At 45.5% G+C, this 13,239-nt stretch overlaps 1 pseudogene; it reads right to left on the bottom strand.

The window, feature by feature from the left end:
* Positions 1-688: 688 nt before the first annotated feature.
* On the bottom strand, positions 689-2,972 carry LOC139016706 (GTPase IMAP family member 1-like; annotated as a pseudogene).
* Positions 2,973-13,239: the final 10,267 nt, after the last annotated feature.

The following is a 13,239-nucleotide window of genomic DNA, read 5'->3' as shown; positions in this document are numbered from 1 at the left end:
CTTGTAGAAGCCTCTGCATTCAAGTTGCTGAAGGGTCTGAATGGGGACGCAAAGGAAGATGTCCTTCCGGGGACAGATGACCAGTTCCTAAGTGCTTTGTATTCTTATGGGCACACACCCCAGCATGTGTGTGTGTGTGTGTGTGTGTGTGTGTGTGTGTGTGTCTGCACTTGGGTGTGTGGTTTTTGCAGAAGGGGTTAGGAATGACAGAGACTGTCTTTGTTCAATGGGCATATAAGGCAGATGAACAAACATCTGCAAATATTGATTTCCATTAACACAACATGAATGCCCAAGGCATTTATTCATACAATTCATATTCAATTGAAATAAATGGGTCTGGACTGAGGCTTTGTGTTGGCTCTGGCCTTTGATCCCCTGGGAAGACCAGGGATGATTTCAGGATCCCCACAGCAGCCTGAGGTCAGTGGAAAACAGGCAAGAGCATCAACAGTTTAGGCTTCAGTAAGAGAAGAGCTCAGGAAAGAACTCTGGCAGGGCCAGGTCCCATGGGCTGGTTTGTTTGGGGGGGGTGCGGTTGGGGGGAGGGAGAGGAGATGGGAGTGGGCAGGATTTTTGTCTTTGATTTGGTAGGCTACTGCCAGGTGAGGGACACAAGGAAAACCTGTGGGCCTCAGAGGCACAGACACCAGGGAAGAATGTGGTTGTCAGGTAATGGGTCCAAGTCCTACCTAGATACATTCCGTGACTCGGGAGAGGTCTCCTCCACAGCCTGGAACCAGTCTCTGGAGAGCAGTCTCCAGGCTTGAACAGGACGCCCAGCAGCGGGGGGGTGCGCAGCTTCCAAGCCATCACCCAGTCCCACAGTTCGCCCAGCAGCTCCTGCCTTTGTCGCCCCCACGTGCAGCCCACCAGCCTCTCTGCCACCCATCACAGTTGTTCATCAGGGGTTGAGAAGGCCAGTGTCTGTGCCAGGTGGTACACTTCGTTGGAGTAGAGGGCATCCCCATGGTCCTGCAGCAGGCACTCCACCAGCACCACCAGCTCCCGCACCTGGGCCTCCTGCTCCCAGCCCACTGCCCTGTTGTCAAAGAAGCACACTCAGCCCCTGAACTTGGCCACCAGAGCCCGAAGAGCATGGTTGTCAGTGTGGCACAGGAAATCCTGCAGAGTCCCCACCCAGGTCCTCCTTTTGTGTGAACAGCACAATGGTGCCAGCGACCATGTTGTCCCCAAACAGGACCTTGCGCGTGCTCATGGCCTGCTGATCCTGTGCAGTGAAGCAGCCCAGCTGAGTCCCCAGGAGCAGAGCGTGGGGCCCAGGCGCTGACAGTAGGTAGCAGCGGGCTCGCTCCTGGCCCCTGGGTCTGTCTTGGGTCTTGGGGAGCTAAAAAGGTCTAGGGTGTCCATGACTTCCATGTGCCACCTGTCCCACCTGCAACTCCCCACCTCGCAGGTTCTGATCACTGAAGTGGCTGTGAGTCTGGAGAGGAAGCACCTGTGGCCCAGGATTCTGTTCTCGGTGGCGCTCTTCCCAGACCCTGTCTTCCCCACCAGGATGAGCCTCAGCTGGGGCTTCTGCAGGGCCTGTGTGGTGTCTTCCGAACCTGGAGGACAAGTGATCTGTGAGCTTCCAAAACTTGAAGCAAATTATCCTGGTTACCTGGATTCCCTGAGGCCTTTGAACAAGAACAACAGTGTCTCAACTCTGCTTTCCCACCAAAGCCTTACTGAGGTCATTGGTCAGAGCTTTCTGAACTCCAGGGAATCTTCAGCACCTATTCCTGTCATCTCTGGTTTCACCACATGCATCAGGAGATGCTCAACACCTGGTGGGCTTTACTCTAGAGCAGGGTTGGGGAATCTTTTTTTGCCAAGGGCTATTTGCATATTTATAACATCACTAGAGGCCTGATGCATGAAATTCATGCAAGGAGCTCTACCCTCACAGCCCTGGCTGCCTCAGCTGGCCCTCACAGCCCCAGCTTCATCCAGAAGATCCAGATGGTCGTTCTGCTGTTCAGTCTAATTAGCATATTAGCTCTTCATTGTATAGGATTTGGTTAATATAATTCACTTAATATAAATTTATGCTGCTATGAAAAAAAGCACCTAGATTTATTGAATTTTGAGTCCTGCCTGCTGTTGCCTTGGCAGGACCAGATCAAATGATTCAGCGGGCCTTAAACAGCCTGAGTGCAAGATGTTCTCCAACTTTGCTCCAGAGGATACTCCTTCATAATTCCAGATATGGCCTCACCCATTATCCCTGGTCCCCCACAACCTGTGAGCTGTCCCTATTTGAGGCTTCAGTGGCCTCTGTCATACTTCTCCCAGATGCCATGGAAGATGGGCAGGAGGAGGCAGTAGGCCTGGGGGTGAAGGGCTGTCTGGAGTCCCAGACACACTGGGTTTGATTCACTGCTCTTTCCTGGGTCAGTTATGCCATCTTGGAAGTTGCCAATCAAGTGTTAAATCTTTGTGCAAAAATAGGAATAATAGTAGAGTTGTTTCTCCTGGGGCTGTTGAGAGGATTGAATGAAATCACCTCTTTCTTCCTTCTCTCCCTCTCTCCCTCCTCCTGCCTCCCCTCCCTCATAATCCTGCTGCATGCTATAAAACTCCTGTTTAACCTACCATGTTCTCTAACATTCTCCCTGGTGTATCACACCCCCTCTAGTGCATGATCTAATACCCTCTACATCCTCTTCTGTGGAGATCACAGTAGGTTATTATCCTCATTTTACACTTGGGGAATGGAGGTCCAGGCTAGTCAAGGAAGTTCATATTCTCCCAGCTTGACAGAGGCAGGGACCCAACTAATATGCACATCTTAGGGCTCTTGTTGTTTTACCCGAGACACCTCAGAGACCTGTTTGGGGTTACCTGCGCAGTCCTGAGTTTGCCCATTTCCATTATTATCCAGGGCTCATACCTGGAAGCAAGTATGCAGTACACATGTCCTTACCATAGACACTTTCTTCATCTCTTGCCATCTTCTGTTTTCCCATGCTTACCTGAAAGAGTTCCAAACACCATTCATTCATTCTTCAAATAGGTATAACTACCTATGATGTGTCAGCTCAACTTCAAAGAGCTGGTGAAAACACAGTAACAAAGTCATTATTCCTGCTTCCCCTGAACTTCAGAATTGAAGGAAAAACACTGGAAGGGCTGGGCTGGGGTTGGAATGATATTGTGAGAACATTTCATGAGCTTGAATTTGTTTTTTCAGGAATATAAAATCTAAAGGGAAGAAGTGAAATTTTAAGACTCATGCCAGTGAGAAAGTTTTAGACATTAAATTTTCCCTGGTAATTCTATGTGATAAAATCTGTAGATACTTCAATTTCCTAGGAGCTTCAGAAGGCAGGGGAGACTTTGGAAAACCACAAGAACTTGAAAATTTGTTCAGTGAACTAGGGATCCAGTTAGGGTGGATGGCCTGGGAGAGGTACAAGAACAGAAATGGAATTTTTGTCTTGGAAATTGGAAAAGAAACATGTCCCAGGTGATCTGGAGCCTTTTGGGAAGTAAACTCACTGTCCTGTCTCAATGTGTCTAAATAAGATCAATGTCCTGGAGAGACTGGGACCCGCCCTTCCAACTCCTGACATCCTGCCCCCAAGCTGAGGCTTCTTCAAGTAAAGTGGTTCCAGCCCATCAGTCATCGTTTAACACAATGGGACCTTCTGTGCTCCGAGTCCCTGTGCACAGTGCACAGTCCCGAGTAAGAAGGTGGGCACCCAGGCTGCAGGAGATACTTGCTGCTGATCCTGAGCTGCTGTGTGTGAAACTCAGACATCCTTACACACCTGGGAGTGTGGAGTTACTCTTGCTAGATCCCGCTCCCCTTCCTGGTACCTACTAGAACGAAGGTGCACACTCAGTGAGCTTCTTACAGGCACTGAATTCTTCCAGGTCCTCACAGCTCCTCTCTGGCCCACACCGTTCCCCTGTTGGTGCTCACCTTTCCTGCAGAATCAGTGACAGGCTCTGAGGCTGGCCCAGAAGCCCCTGACCTACTTCCCAGCACGCAGGGAAGTGTCTTACCTCTCTGGATGCCCCAAGGGGTGGGGCCCAGGAGTGACAATTTAAAGAGATGGCAACACTCACCACTAAGGCATTAGAATGGGAAGTTCCCACTGTGAAACACTGCTTTGGGCTGACGTGATGTCCTCAGAAGGTCTCTGTGACACAACAGCTTGTCCCCCACAGGGGCTATAACCTCATGGGAGAAGAGCATTTTAGGTTTCTGAGGCCTGTTTTCACTTTTAGCCTGGATCACTAATTTTAACTCCTTTTGCTTTTAGGTCTTTACCTATAAACTGGCCTCTTGAGAGCCTCCTTCCCTGGGACAGTGCCACCAAGGTGGTCCTAGTGCCAGGATATCACATGAAAATCTCATCTTTCTCAAAGGAAAGGATGGCTTCTCCAACTATCAAAAATGGAACAGCAGGGAGAGTGTGAACACTTTCCTGCAGGGCCTACTCTAGCTATCTCTGTAGGTCTCTCCCCTGAGAGGGTCATGAAAAGGTGAGGAAAATAGCCAGTCACTGTGCGGAGGGACGGGGGTTGGGGGGAGGCTACAACAAGATTATGCTGATAGGGGGCCTGACCTGGTTAGGTCATTAACAAGGATGTGGCCATGTCTAACTCACTCACACTCTCTGAGTTGACTTTGCCCATATATAGTGAGGGGTTTCACTTAGTGTGAGGTTAATCGCCTGAGGTCTGATTTTCACCCATTCTTGCCAGCACCTTATCTCTAGTGAAGAACCAACTGTCACTGAACTCCACCTAGATTTCCCCCATCAGCTTTACTGAGATATAATTGGCATGTGCCATTGTATAAGTTTAAAGTATACAATGTGTTGATTTGATACATTTATATATTTAAAAATAATCACTACCATAGTGTTTGCTAACACCTGCATTAGGTGCCATAGTTACTATATCTTTTCTGTGGTGAGAACATTAAGATCTACTCTCTTAGCAACATTCAAGTACATAATACAGGATTATTAACTACTAGAGGCCTGGTGCACCAATTCATCCATGGGTGGGGTCTGGCCGATTGGGATGGGGGACAAATCAGGGGCAAGGCCAGCCAGGGGGAGGGGTCATGGGAGTTGGTCAGCCAGCCCTGCCCCGATGAGGGTGGGGGGATAAGGGCAGGGCCGGCCAGGAGGAGGGTGCTTTCACAGGTGAATTCACCTAAACCTCTACAAATCTGATCATTTCAATGTTATGTGAGCTTTTCCTGATCATAACAAAAGGGAAATCTTTCAGTTCTTTCTCTGAATCAAGTGTGATATTGATCCTAAAGGGTAACAAAGATTTGACCAATAAATAAAGCTACAGATGTGTCTCATTTGGAAATATTCATACCAAAATTTGTTGTTATAACACATCTTATTAAAAGATGATGTAGAAAATTACCTAGTGCAGTCAAGACATTTGACCAAATTCAAAACTGATCCATGTTTAAAGCATTTTATACATTATAATTAATAGATAATTATCTAGCGTGATCTTATATAACTATAAATTTTTATTATCACTTTTTTCCCTGTATCTATGAAAGAGAGGATTGTAAAGTTAAAATAATGGGTTATAAAGTTTGGGGATGAAGAAAAATTAGATACTTCTCTAACATTATCTTATACTAGAGGCCCAGTGCATGACATCCGTGCACTAGAGGGGGGATCCCACAGCCAAGCCTGTGCCCTCTCCCAGTCCAGGACCTCTCAGGGGATGTCTGCCTGTCTACTTAGGCCCAATCCCCAGCTGTGAGCCCGACTTCTGGCTGAGCGGTGCTCCCCCTGTGGGAGCACACTGACTACCAGGGGGCAGCTTCTGTGTTGAGTGTCTGTCCCCTGATGGTCAGTGCAAGTCATAATGACTGGTCATTCTGCCATTTGGTCAATTTGAACATTAGCCTTTTATTATACAGGATAACTGTAAATTTAAATTTTTGTCATCACCATTTTTTTCATGCAGGTGAAATATAGTGGATTATAAAGTTAAATAGTGGATTATAAAGTTCATTTTGATGAAGGAAAAAGTAAGTTATTTAGCACCATCAAGAAAAAGAACAAGGTGGAAGGACTAGCTCTACCATGAGTCAAGCACTGCAGTTTCTATGTTTACAAAAGTGCGATGTTGTATGAATAGAGAGAACAGTGAAACACAGAGAATTCAGAAAGAGACTAAATTAATCATAAATTATTTATTTATATTAAATTCAATTACACTATGTTACAGTTAAATTCAATATGGCAGCATAACACATCAAAGAGGCCAAAGATGTTTTAATAAAGCAATTTTGGAATCCTATCTAATAATAGACAAACAGGGTAATTGAGCGTACCTTTGCTATGCCTCCCATTGGCTAATCAGCACAATATGCAAATTAACTGGCAACAAAGATGGCGGCTAATTTGCATATGTAGGCTCCAAGTGGCGGAAGGAAGCCTGGCGACCACGCAGGCTTCTGCCCCAACTCACTGGTGGAGGACTTCTGGGCCTGTTTGGTCAGCAATGCCTCCTGGATGGAGGAGCAGAGACACAGCCAGCAGGGGAGCCAGCAGCCCCAAGCCCCACCTCAGCGCCCGGGTTGGAGAAGCAGAGACACAAGCCTTCAAGGAGGCCCAGTACCCAGCAGCTCCAAGCACCAAAGCCGTGGGGGCGCTAGGGCCACTGGGGCCAGAGGAGCAGAGACACAGCCTGCAGGGGAGCTGGCACCCAGCAGCCCCAAGCCCCGCCTTGGTGCCCGGGTTGGAGAAGCAGAGACAAAAGCCTTCAAGGAGGCCTGGTACCCAGCAGCCCCAAGCCCCGCAGAGGCACTGGAGCTGCTGGGGTCAGAGGAGCAGAGACACATCCTGCAGGCGGGAGGGGGGTGGGGCCCCACCCAGCAGCTCCAAGCCCCATGGCCGAGGAGGCGCTGGGGCTGCTGGGGATGCTGGGGCCAGAGGAGCAGAGACACAAGCCTGCAGGGGGGCCCGACACCTAGCAGCCCCAAGCCCCGCCTTGGCGGTGGGGCAGCTGGAGCTGGAAGAGCAGAGACAGAGCCCGCAGGGAGCCCGGCACCAAGCAGCCCCAAGCCCCACGGGGGTGCTGGGGCTGGAAGAGCAGAGACACAGCCCATAGGGGGGCCGGCCCCCAGCAACCCCTAGCCCCAAGGTCACAGAGGCACTGGGGCCACTGGGGCTGCAGCAGGGACACAAACCAGCAGGAAACCTCTGGAAAGGAAGATAAACTATCATAACTTTATCTCCCTTTCCACAAGATGAGAAAACTGACCCTGATTTATTTAGTGATATGGCCCACACCTTTCTACAAGGACAGGGTATGTTATGACCACTCCCAGGAAGGTCTGGTCAGAATACTGTCTCCAGGGAATAACGCTACTGTGGCAAATCATCTAAAAGAGGAAACAAGCTTTTGTTGGGTTTATTCTGAAGGTCAGAGAACAGGCCACCCCAACAGATGCCGTGTTGTTATACTGATGATCTTGACCTGCAGATGCTTGAAAAACAGCAAATGCAAAGAGAGGTTTTCACTGAAGTCTCCTGCTCTGCCTAAAATCAGACACCCCCTCCCCGCCAAAAGGTCCCCTTGATGGGAAAAGTGCCATCAGCCAGTGAAGACTGACTCAAGTCACAGAACAGGAGACTAGAAGTTGACATCACACCCAAACTTTGTTAAAAACTATCTCCCCCACCTCCATTCATCTTTCCTAAAAATAATGTACCCTCCTCTAAGAGGCCTACATCTCCCGTCCCCTCTCCCTAGGAAGAAGGTATTTAAATCTGGATTCTAAGCCACCTTGGGGAGTTATTCATTGTTCCCTGGGATCTCCCACATATACATGAGGTACACATGTTAATGAACTTTAGTTTTTCTCTTGTTAATCTGTCTTTCATTATAAGGGCCTCTGCTAAGAACTCAGGAGGGTAGAGGAAAACTATTTTTCCTCCTCCATAATTCTCTCGGGAAATCAAGTCCCGGGGTGAACAGTGAGTTTGGCTCAAGTGCCAAGCAGTCCCGGCTGAGGGGAGGAAAGCTTCTAGGGGGAAATCAATGATGCTGGCATCAAAGTAGGACAGAGGGCACATGCATGGTTGCTGGTGGGAGTTTAAAGTGGTTCAACATTTTTGGAGGATGATTTGGCAAAATCAATAGAAATGTTCAAGGTACATCCAAGAGTCTTCTTCTAGGAATCTCATCTGCTGAGATAAAGCACGAGTGCATAAGCCCTGGTCAGAACCCAGGATGCTACTGCGGGCTCCCCTTCCATGATAGGAAAACCTGCTAACAACCTGCATTTTTAGGCAAGGTGGCATCTATACTAATAAAAAGGTAATATGCTAATCAGACTGAACCTCTTCCAGACGACCGACCTTCTGGACGTCCTTCCGGACAAAGCCATGGTGGCAGGGCTGAGGCAGAGGTGGTTAGAGGCGATCAGGCAGGCAGGGGAGAGCAGTTAGGAGGATCAGGATGGCAGGGGAGAGCAGTTAAGGGTATCAGACCATCAGGGGAGAGCAGTTAGAGGGATCAGGCCAGCAGGGGAGAGCAGTTAGGGGGATCAGGCCAGCAGGCAGGTGAGCAGTTAGGTGCCAGCAGCCCCGAGGGATCCTGGATTGGAGAGGGTGCAGGCCAGGCTGAGGGACCCCCTGCTCCCGTGCACGAATTTCATGCACTGGGCCTCTAGTAACTGTATAACCATACAGAAAAAAAAGATAAAATTGCATTATTGCCTCATGCCATTCAAATTGCAAGCAGAATAAAAGTTTAAATGTAAATAAAAAGGCATACAAATAAAAGGAAAAACCATGGGTAACTTATTTGTAACCTGGAAGTAAAGAAAATATTTCTAAGATTTGAAATAGAGGAAAGAGAAGGATGAATAAGTGATTTAAAAAAATATCACAGATAATGTGGGACAAAAGACACCTTTGAAAAATTAAAGCAAAAATGTCAAATTAGGGTCAGTAATATTTTTCAGCTTACAACAAAGGGGGTAAATATTCCTGTTATACACAGAAAATTTAAAAGTACAGAAAGTAATAATAGCAACTTGATAGAAAATGGAGCAAGAGGTGAAAATAAATATTCAGAGAAAAACGAATTTAAATGTACCTTCAATATATCAACAGACATTAATATACACTCAGAAAAATAAATCAAAACAAAAAAAATAAATATCACTAATAATATTAATTAAATGACACCTCTATTTCTGAGGTGAGATACTATTTGACACCTCCAGGTTTGGCAAAAGTCCAAAGGTTTGCCAGCATAATCTGTTGGTAAAGGTATGAGGGAATCAGGTCTTCTCCTGCATGGCTGGTGAGAATGGAAAAACAGTCCAAACCCTACAGAAGGGAATTCAGCACTGTGCTGCCAACATATATATGCATTTTCTCATTCGCGGAGAAAAAGGAACACTCGTGCACTGCTGGTGGGAATGCAGACTAGTGCAGCCACTCTGGAAGACAGTATGGAGTTTCCTCAAAAAGTTAAAAATGGAACTCCCATTTGACCCATTGATCCCACTGCTAGGAATATATCCTGAGAAACCAGAAACACCAATCAGAAAGGATATATGCACCCCTATGTTTATAGCAGCACAATTCACCATAGCTAAGATCTGGAAACAACCTAAGTGTCCATTGACAGATGAATAGATTAGAAAACTGTGGTACATCTACACAATGGAATACTATGCTGCTGTAAAAAAGAAGGAACTCTTACCATTTGCAACAGCATGGATGGAACTGGAGAGCATTATGCTAAGTGAAATAAGCCATTCAGTGAAAGAAAAATACCATTTGATCTCACTCATTTATGGATAATAAAGAGCATTATAAACTGATGAACAAAAATAGATACAGAGGCAGAGCAGCTTTAAACAGACTGTCAAACTACAGCAGGAAGGTTGGGGAGGGTTGGGGGTGGGTAAGCGATCAACCAAAGGACTTGTATGCATGCATATAAGCATAACCAATGGACACAAGACACTGGGGGGTAGGGTAGGCGGGGGGAAGGCCAAGGGGGAAAAAGGAGACAAATGTACTACTCTTTGTAATATTTTAAGCAATAAAAAAAACAGACAAAAAATACAGTAAAAACTAGAAGCATGAACAGATTGTCGAACCTCAAAGGGAAGGCAGGGGAGGATGGGTGGGAAGAGATCAACCAATGAACTTGAATGCATATATCCATAACCTGTGGACACTGACAATGGGGTGGTGAGGGCCTGGGGGTGGGGGTCAAAGCGGGCTGAAGAGGTTAATGGGGCAAAAAGGAGGACCTATGTAATACTTCAACAATAAGGATTTAAAAGAGAAATAATTGTGCATAAATGCAAGTTTTTTTAAAAAAGTAAAACTGCATTTGGGGCCTTCAGAGTCACAGCCTGAAGTAGAAACAGTGCACATGTCACAGGAATGAGGAAAGAGGAGAGGCTGAGGTAAAGGAAGGGGAACTCTTAGAAACAGAGGGGAGGACTGTGAAGTCTTCCGTGCTGTGTAATGATAGTTTGAACCAATTTCACCAAGTCATCAAGGAGTAGGGGACACTCAACTCACATACGACTGACAAATTATATATTGAGGGCCTTGGACATATCGGATATTGGGGTGTAATTCAATAAGTAAACTATATTATAAATCCCAGATCATATACTTATATATGGTACATACTTCTCACATATGTTCTTCCATTTATAAGTTACCATATTCAAGTTGCTAGTATTTTGTTGAGGATTGTTATGTCTATATTCATAAAGGATATTGATTGAAGTTTTCTTTTCCAGTAATATCTTCGACGGATACTGACCTCATGGAATGAATGGTGAAGTACTTCTGCCTTTTTTATTTTATTTTTTAAAGTGTTTACAATGTTTCGTGTTAATTCCTTAAATTTTTAGTCGAATTCGCCAGTGAAGCCATCTGGTACTGGACTTTTACTTTAATGGTAATATTTTATTTTAATTACTAATGTACCTGCTTATTATATGTATATTCAGATTTTATTTCTGTTTGAATAACTTTCAGTAGTTAGTGTCCTTGTAGGAATCGAATGTACAGCATAAAAAGCAAAAGAAGAAAAGACAATTTGGCTTTTTGTGCAGTTGGCTCACAGCCTCCAGCGGCAACACTGTCAGAACCCACCTTAGCTTTTGAGCCAAAGCCATGCCCTCACCAGGCCCAGCTCAGCAGAGCTCCCAGTGTCTGCCCCAGCGGGACGTGGCTATGGGTCAGTCTTTGCCCCCAGAACTCTCTGCTGAGTTGGCATAGGCTTCGTCAGACCTGAGGATCTCTTTGTCTAACCAGCCCCCTCTTCTCTTTCCCTTTCAAATGTCTGATCTGTAGGTAAGTCTGAGGCTTCCTCTGCCAGGTGGAGCCGTGGCACCTACTGATCAAATACCTGAGGGCCAAGCACAGGCAAGGCAGGGCCTGGGACTGCTGGGCCGGCTGCAGAGTGGATGGTGTGTGGCCCAGTTGCTGGAAGCCCTGGTCCTGCTCTGCCTGCTGCTCCCAGGCTCAGGCCCTACACCACAGGTCTACAAGGCAGGTAACCTGGGAGGAAAGGAATCGTGGAGCTGAGCAGAAATAAAACCTCATTCGTTAAGGGATCCTGTAGCTTCAGACACAGTTTCAATGACACAGAAAATGGAACACTATCAACTTTGTAAAGACCCAAAGTTCACTTTTTTAAGTTTTTAATTCTCCTGTTTGACACTAGAGGTACACAGTTTTAAAATAAATTTGTCTAACTATAAAATATGCTTAATACCTTTTAGTACTGCCCATACATCTTTCTTCTCTTGAAAAATAGTGAAATGGCTGGTAGTTTTAAGTAGAAAGTGAATTCATCACAAAGGGAAAATAACCATTTTTATTTTGAGCTTTTTAAAAAAAATTTGGACATTGTCTTAGTCCATTAGGGCTTCTAAAAAATATTAATATCACAGGCAAAGAGGCTTAAATGGAACAGAAATGTGCCTTCCACCCTCTGGTGGTTAAAAGCTCAGGATAAGGTTGCCTCATAGGTTCTGGTGAGGGCTCTCCTGGGGTTGCAGACTGACAACTTCCATTTGTGTCCTCAGTGGAAGGGATGAGCCAGCTCTCTGGGGCCTCTTTACAAGGGCACAGATCTCAGTAACGAAGACCCTCCCAATGGCATCCTCCTAATAACATCCTATGGGCATTACGTTTTTTATTTATTTTTTAATAAAAAATCTTTATTTTTAAGAGTATTACAGATGTTCCCCTTCCTTCCCTCACTGTCCCCCTCTACCTGGTTCCCACCCCATCCGAGGCCTTCATCACCCCATCGTCTATGTCCATAGGAATGCATATAAGTATATAAGATCTGTGGTTAATCTCTTCCAGCCCCCTACTCCCCTTAACTCTGAGATTCCTCACTCTGTTCCATGTTTCCATGCCTCTGGTTCTATTTTATGCATCAGTTTATTTTGTTCATTAGATTTATTGTTTGTTTATTATGACTTATAGATTCAATTATTGATAGATATGTATTTATTGCCATTTTATTGCTCATATGTTTCATCTCTTTTTCTTATACTTTTTCTTCCTTTTCTTAAAGAATACCCTTCAATATTTCATGCAATACTGGTTTGATGAACTCCTTTAGCTTTTTCTTGTCTCTGAGGCTCTTTATCTGTCCTTCAATTCTAAATGAGAGCTTTGCTGGGTAGACTAATCTTGGTTGTAGGTCCTTGCTAGTCATCACTTTGAGTATTTCTTGCCATTCCCTTCTGGCCTGCAAAGATTCTGTTGAGAAATCAGCTGACAGCTACATGGGTGCTCCCTTGTAGGTAACTAATTGCTTTTCTCTTGCTGCTTTTAAGATTCTCTCTTTGTCTTTAGCCTGTGGCATTTTAATGATGATGTGTCTTGGTGTGGGCTTCTTTCGGTTCCTCTTGTTTAGGACTCTCTGCACTTCCTGGACTTATAAGTCTATTTCTTTCACCAGGTAGGGGAAGTTTTCTGTCATTATTTCTTCAAATAGGTTTTCTTTTCTTTTTTTTTTTTTTTTTAGTATACTATCAAAGCTTATATTTTATTTTATTTTTTTAATAATTTTTATTTCTTAAATTATTACAAAGAGTATTACATATGTCTCCTTTCCCCCCCCTTGACATTCCCCTAGCCCCTCCCCCCCCCGCCCCCTCCCCCGCCACCCCATGTCTTGTGTCCATTGGTTAATCTTATATGCATGCATATAAGTCCTTAGGTTGAT

Source organism: Myotis yumanensis, unplaced genomic scaffold, assembly GCF_028538775.1.
Source record: "Myotis yumanensis isolate MYYU_CA2020_CCGP unplaced genomic scaffold, mMyoYum1.0.hap1 SCAF_9, whole genome shotgun sequence".
Taxonomy (NCBI): domain Eukaryota; kingdom Metazoa; phylum Chordata; class Mammalia; order Chiroptera; family Vespertilionidae; genus Myotis; species Myotis yumanensis.
This window is presented reverse-complemented; position numbering and strand designations above follow the sequence as displayed.